Source organism: Capsicum annuum, chromosome 4 (assembly GCF_002878395.1).
Source record: "Capsicum annuum cultivar UCD-10X-F1 chromosome 4, UCD10Xv1.1, whole genome shotgun sequence".
Lineage (NCBI taxonomy): Eukaryota > Viridiplantae > Streptophyta > Magnoliopsida > Solanales > Solanaceae > Capsicum > Capsicum annuum.
This window is the reverse complement of record NC_061114.1, coordinates 31,418,073-31,425,231: the sequence shown is the minus strand read 5'-3', so window position 1 is coordinate 31,425,231 and position 7,159 is coordinate 31,418,073.

Sequence of the window (7,159 nt, the reverse complement as noted above, 5' to 3'; positions counted from 1 at the left end):
ACTATGATTACTATGGAGACGGGTGCCTCCCAACTAAAAGTTTGCAGTGACCTTACTCATTGCATAATTATGAAAGCATAAGAAAAGAGTAAGGGTGCTCCCTGTAACCACATCAAGCATCGCTATCGCTCTCATTTTTGACATCATCTGAGTCTGACCATATAGGTGGGACCTCATCATCATTATTAGCCTAGGGATAAAGATGTCTATCTTTGCGTTTCAAGACCTTCCATAGGCCCTTCACCCCGTTCCACATCTTAGTAAAGAATTTGTCCTTTTTCTTCTCCCTCTTTCTCATCTAATCATGAGAATCCTTGATCTCTCTTTATGACTGTGCTAAGGATGAGTAGGCCCTCTCAAGCCTAGAGATAATGGCCCCCAGCTCCTGCTGATTTGCCAGAAACTTCTCATAGTCAGTCTGAGCAACATAAGAATGGCCATTATAGATGACCCTCCTAGTTCGGTAAGCAATCTAGACATAAGCTCCCTGATTTTCCTCATCTCAATCGAGATCTCCTCAAATGGCCCTGCTGTGGATAGCTTGCAAGAGCCTATGTCCTCATTTGTCAATTTGCCTAAGTCGATCTTTCTTTTCTTTCTTTTACTAAGTGGGCTTTTACCCCAAATCTTAAGAGAGTAAACAGGATTATTTGGACGCACCCAAGTGTCTTTAGGATGTTAGACTCTTAAGTCTATGATTTTAATAATGACAAAATAATGAATGAATCTTTGCAGGATATTGGAAGACTACTAATGATAGAAAGATAAAAGAAACAAGTAGTGAAGCCACCTCTAGGAAAAGATAGGACATCAAATTATGATTCGCAACATCCAAACAGATCAATCAAGACTACTAATAATGGAAGAATAAAGGAAGTAAGTAAGGAAGCTAGCTCCAAGAATGGAAGGACATCAAATCAGGATCCGCGATAGCCAATCGAATCAGTCAAACAAATGGAACAAGAATCTCAGTCTTGAGATTTGTAGTAAATCAGACCAATCATAACAAAGTAAAAGGAAGAAAAAATCTCAAAAAACTTTGAAAAACATCAATTACTACAAGGCCAAAAAGAAGAAAAGATCACTGACACATCTGATATGGATGTTAGAAAGACGTATATGGACATATTTGATATGGATATATCACTCGACTGCATTCCTCAAATCAAGGAGTCAAATCAAATCCTTGATTGAGAACAAATCTCTTGGGTTTCACTATGGTATAAGAGAAGAAGATTGAAGATAGACACGAGTTACACAACTTCAAAAAGAATATCAAAATATCTCAATCTTAGTCTCATAAAGCTTTATAACCTTTAGTTTCTGATTGTTGTATAAAGAGTAGGATCGAGTCAACTTTGTAACACCAACTAAAGCTGTGTCACAAGATTTGAAGAACAAAATAAGTCTTCGGAACTTGTTTCCCATTATTGTACTCGAGCCCGACGTTGAACGATCTAAAAAAACTTTGAAACCCAAGGTGATTGGAAGTAGGCACCACATTGGTGTTCCAAACCATGATAAATTTTTATGTATTTTCTTTATGTTTTATTAATTATTTCAAGGCTAATATGTTTTGTGAAAGTATACTGATCTACAGGCAGGTCTACTGTGAGGAGCCAGTAGTCGACTTATAGAAAGTTTTCAGTTCACTCCCCCTTTAAATTTCAATTGGTATAAGAGCAGGTCTCACCAGCAGCGTTGCTTAACCGCATGTTAGAAAAGATCAAATGGCAAATTATCAAATTCCTGATGCACTTCTCTAGGATGGTCATTTCTCCACAAGACCACCGTACTTTAATGGACAACATTACTCTTACTGGAAAAATAAGTTCATAATTTTTGTCCAATCAAATGATTTCCAAGCCTGGGTTGTCATAAAAAAGGGCCCAAAGCTAATTTTTGGACTTAAAGAAAAGTCAAAGAACAAAGACAAGAAATCTAACAGTACTGACTTAGAAGACCTTGAAAGCTTTGAGGTCACCAAAGAACAACAAGAGGTAATCTAAACTAACGCCCTGCTGTAAGTTGAGATCTTTACGTAGTTAGTGGAGAAGAATACGACAAGATATCAACTTGTGAGACTGCAAAGGAAATGTGGGACAAGTTGGAGGTAATATTTGAAGGAACCAACAAAGTCAAAAAGTCAAAAATTGTTGACTTTGTCAATGAATACAAGCTATTCAAGATGGAAGTGAATGAAAACATTGAAGCAATGTTTGCTAGATTCAGTAAGATCGTATGTGAACTAAAATCACTAGGAATTATCTACCCACATAGCCTACAAGTCCAGAAGATGGTCTGAGGTTTTTCAAGAATTTGGGAAACCAAGGCTGCCATTTTGGAAGATAGAGATCTTCACAATATGACATATAACAAACTGCGAGGTAATCTCATTGCATATTAATGATGTTATATCAACAGGTACCATAAGGAGGAAAAGAAGAAACCAGTGGCCTTCAACACTACGTCGAATGAATAAAAGGACATTTTGGAAGATTCTAATAGTTAAGGAATGACCCTCATCTCCCATGGAGTAATGCAGATTATGAGGCAGAGACAACAAAGATCCCAAGGAGCCAAACTTAATGACTCTATTAGAAATGATGATCGCTGCTATTACTGTGAAAGGCCTGGCCACTTCAAACAAAATTTTCTAGAGTTAAGAAGAAGAACATCCAGAAAGAATCAAAATTTTTGAGCCTTGAGTGATAAAGATGACACCGAAAAAGAAATAGAAGCTGGCAATATATATGTCATGGCAACAGGTGAATCTAGCGAGGTAAGATTACATGATTGTCACAACTGTATTACTCTTGAATCTAATTTGGATATGATAATTGACGACCTTCAAAAAGTTATAAATGAATATAACAAGCTTGCTCAAGAGAAGCAAAGTTGTGAAGCTTGATTTAAATGAAAACTCAAAGAGGAACAAAGAAGTTATCAAGTAGGAATCGAAGCATGTCAAATCGAAATAGACTTACTTCATGAAGAGCTTGATGATGTAAAGATAAAATTAAATAGTATTAAGAGATCACCTAGTCACACTTTTGTAAGATCAAACTCTTTTTTAAAAAAATTCAAGTTTCTCATCAGAATAATTTAAATCAACCAAGACCCCTTTCTTCTCTCAAGGTCCTGTCTATTTTATTTGCAGGCAGAGAGGGCACTAATCCTACAACTGAAGGCACAAGCCTAAAATTGTATGGGTTTGGAAGCCCAAAGGAAGCACATCAACCCGTAAGGACCCAAGACCACTTGGGTACCTAAACAAAATTAATTCTCTTATTTTACAGGAACAGGTCCGCAAAAGCTATAAAAAGGGAATATGGGTCATTGATAGTGGATATTCCAGACACATTATCAAAAAGAGATAAAATTTTTCCACTCTAAAGAAAATAGATGGGGGGTAAGTCAGATTTGGCGACAATGCTAGAGGCAACATCGTCAGAGTCGGCTCAGTAAAACTCAGCTCATCTTGAGAATTCACTAAAGTATATCTAGTGGACGACCTAAAACATAATCTGCTCTGTATCAGTCAACTGTGTGATGCTGGCTTCAGAGTCCTCTTTAAAGCCAAAAATTACTCAATCAAATAAGATAAAAGAAATATCTTTCTCATCGGTGAACGCGTTGATAATATTTATGTCTCAAATAGTCCTGATTTTGCTACCTTAACTTGCCTCACAGTGCAAGCCAACAATGTTTAGCTGTGGCACAGAATGCTTAGGCATGCTAGCATGTATATCATTAAGAAACTATCCAAATTTGAATTAGTAAAGGGTCTGCCAAAACTCAGGTTTGAAAAGGATCACATATGTGATGCTTGCCAATTGGTTAAACAGACCCGAACATCATTCTAAGTCAAATACATTATCTCTACTACCAAACTCCTTTAAACAATCCATATGGATTTGTTTGGCCCCACCAAGAATATAAGCATTTGTGGAAAGAGATATATTTTTTTTTATAGTTGATGATTACTAATATTTTACTTGGGTAATATTGCTTTCTTATAAACATTAGGCTTTCACAAACTTTGAGACTTTTTGTATAAAGGTACAGAGAGAAGCTGGATACTTTATCACTTATGTCCACTATGATAGCTGAGGAGAATTTGAGAACAAGGCATTTGAGGAGTATTATGCTTAGAACGAATACTCTCAGAACTTCTTTTCACCTCTATCTCCTTAGAAAAATGGTGTAGTAGAGCAAAAGAATCGATCTCTCCAGGAAACTACCAGGACCATGCTGCTAGAATATAATCTCCCAGATCACTTTTGGGCAGAAGTGATAAGTACAATATGTCACATTATCAATAGGTTCCTAATCAGACCTATTTTGAAGAAGTCGCCTTATGAACTCTGGAGAGGGAAGAAGCCCAACATCATCTTTTTTCATTCTTTTGGCTGTAAATGTTTTTGCACAACAATGGTAAGAATAACCTGGGAAAATTCAATCCATGAAGTGACAAAGGTATCTTCCTTGGGTATTCTCCCACTAGTCATTCTTATAAGGCTTTTAACAAAAGAACTTTGTGTGTTAAGGAATCTATACATATTGTATTTGATGAATCTAATCACCCTCCTATGATTTTAAGTACTATTGAAGAACAGGTGAGTAAGGTACAATCCAAAGAAGAGAACAACCCAAGATAAGTCGACTACACCACCAGAATCAACTCCTTCAGTAGACATAGTGAAAGCAAGCATTCCAATAGAATGTAAACACGATGCCAGCCATCCAAACAAACTCATTATCAAAAACAAGGTTATTTCCAACAAGAAGGTATTGATTATGATGATACCTTTGCCTCTATAGCAAGGTTAGAGTCAATTTGAATTCTACTAGCTTTTGCTGCCTTCAAATATTTTAAGCTATATCAAATGGAAGTTAAAACTGCCTTCTTTAATAGTTTTATTCACAATAAAGTTTTTGTAAAACAAACCCTGGGGTTTGAAAATCCTGCATATCCAAATCATGTTTTCAAATTATCAAAAACACTCTATGGGCTGAAATAAGATCCAAAGGCTTGCTATGAGAGATTGAGTATATTCTTACTAAATAATAATTTTTAAAGAGGTAATATTGACACAAATTTTTCATACAGAAGCTTGATTCAAATCTTATTATTGTACAAATTTATGTTGATTATATCATTTTTGGTAATTCTAACATCTCTTTGTGTGAGAATTTTGTTAACATGATGAAAGGAGAATTTGAAATGAGTCTTACGGGAGAGATCACATTCTTCTTAGGATTACAAATAAAACAAATCCATAAGAAACCTTCATCATTCAAGCCAAGTACACTAAGGAACTCATCAAAAAATTCTGTATGAAAAGGGGAAAGGCCTACAGAACTCCAATTAGTCCATCCACAAGCCTTGATTCGAATTCCTATGATAAGTATGTTAATGAGGAAATTTTCATAGGAATGATTAGATTACTGGTCTACCTGACCGCTAGTCGACTAGACATCATGTTCAGTGTATGTAAGTGTGCCAAGTTACATTTAACTCCTAAAGAATCTCATCTGACTACTGTCAAAAGGATCATCCAATGCCTTATAGGAACTCAAGATTTTAGACTATGGTATCCCTGCTCTTCTCATTTCGATTTAATTAGATATTCAGATGCTGACTTTGCAGGTGATAAAAATGATAAAAAAAGCACCAGCGAAACTTGTCAAATTCTTGGTGGTGCCCTAATTACCTGGCATAGCAAAAAGCAAACCTTAGTTTCTCTGTCAACAACAGAAGGCAAATACATAGACGTTGGAAGTTGTGGTATTCAAATTTTATGGATTATACACCAATTACTTGACTTTAATTTGTTTTTGAATCTGTTTCCATAATGTGTGACAACACCAGCTTGTTCAATCTATCTAAATATACTGTGCATCACTCTAAGGCAAAACATATTGATATCAAGCATCATTTTATTCGTGATCATGTCGAGAATGGTGATTTCTCTTTAACTTTTATTGATTCTAAAAATCAACTGGTAGATATTTTTACAAAACCTTTGTGAGAAGAAAGGTTCTGTTTTCTCAGAAAAAGACTTGGTATCCTTAGCATTAATGATCTTTAAGTTTTTTTAAAAAGGGAGGGGAATCATGACCGTTGTGTTTATGAACTGTTACACACTATCCACTATACTACTTTGCTCTACCTAGTAAATATGTTATGTCTATTTGTTGCTTGTCTACTATTTTGTTTTGTATATTTTTACTATACCAAAAGGGGGAGAAAGATAGAAACATCATAATGCGCCTACCAGTTAGGGAAAGAAAGAAAATAAATCAAGACTACTAATGATGGAAGAATAAAGAAAGCAAGTAGGGAAGACAACTCCAGGAATGGAAGGACATCAAATCATGATCCACGTTATCCAATTGAATCAGTCAAACAAATGGAACAAGAATCTCAGTCCCAAAATTTGCAGCAGATCAGATCAATCATAACAAAGTAAAAGGAAGAAAAGATCTCAAACAAACTTGGAAAAACATCAATTACTACAAGACCAAAAGGAATAAAAGGTCACGGAAGTATCTAATATGAACCTGAGAAAGCCGTATATGGACATATCTGATATGGACATATCACATAGCTACATTCCTCAAATCAAGAAGTCAAATCAAATCCTTGATTGAGAACAAATCTCTTGGGTTTTCGTTTGGAGAGTTTCAGCCAAAAACTGTAAGAGAAGAATATTGAAGATAGACACGAGTTACGCAACTTCAAGAAGAATTTCAAAGTGTCTCAATCTTAGTCTAACAAATCTTTGTAACCTTTAGTTTATAATTATTGTATAAAGAGTATGATCGAGTCAACTTTGTAATACCAACTGAAGCTGCGTCATAAGATCTGAAGAACAAAATAAGTCTTCAAAACTTGTTTCCCATTATTGTACCCGAGCTCGGCGTTGAATGATCTAAGGAAACTTTGAAATCCATGGAGACTAGAAGTAGGCACCATATTGGTGTTCTGAATTAGGATAAATTTTTGTGTCTTTTCTTTATGTTTAATTATTTATTTGCTTAATTATTTCAAGTCTAATCTATTTTGTGAAAGTATACTGATCTACAGGCAATTTGACTATGAGGAGCCAGTAGTCGACCCACAGAAAGTTTTCAATTCAATACCTATTGAATT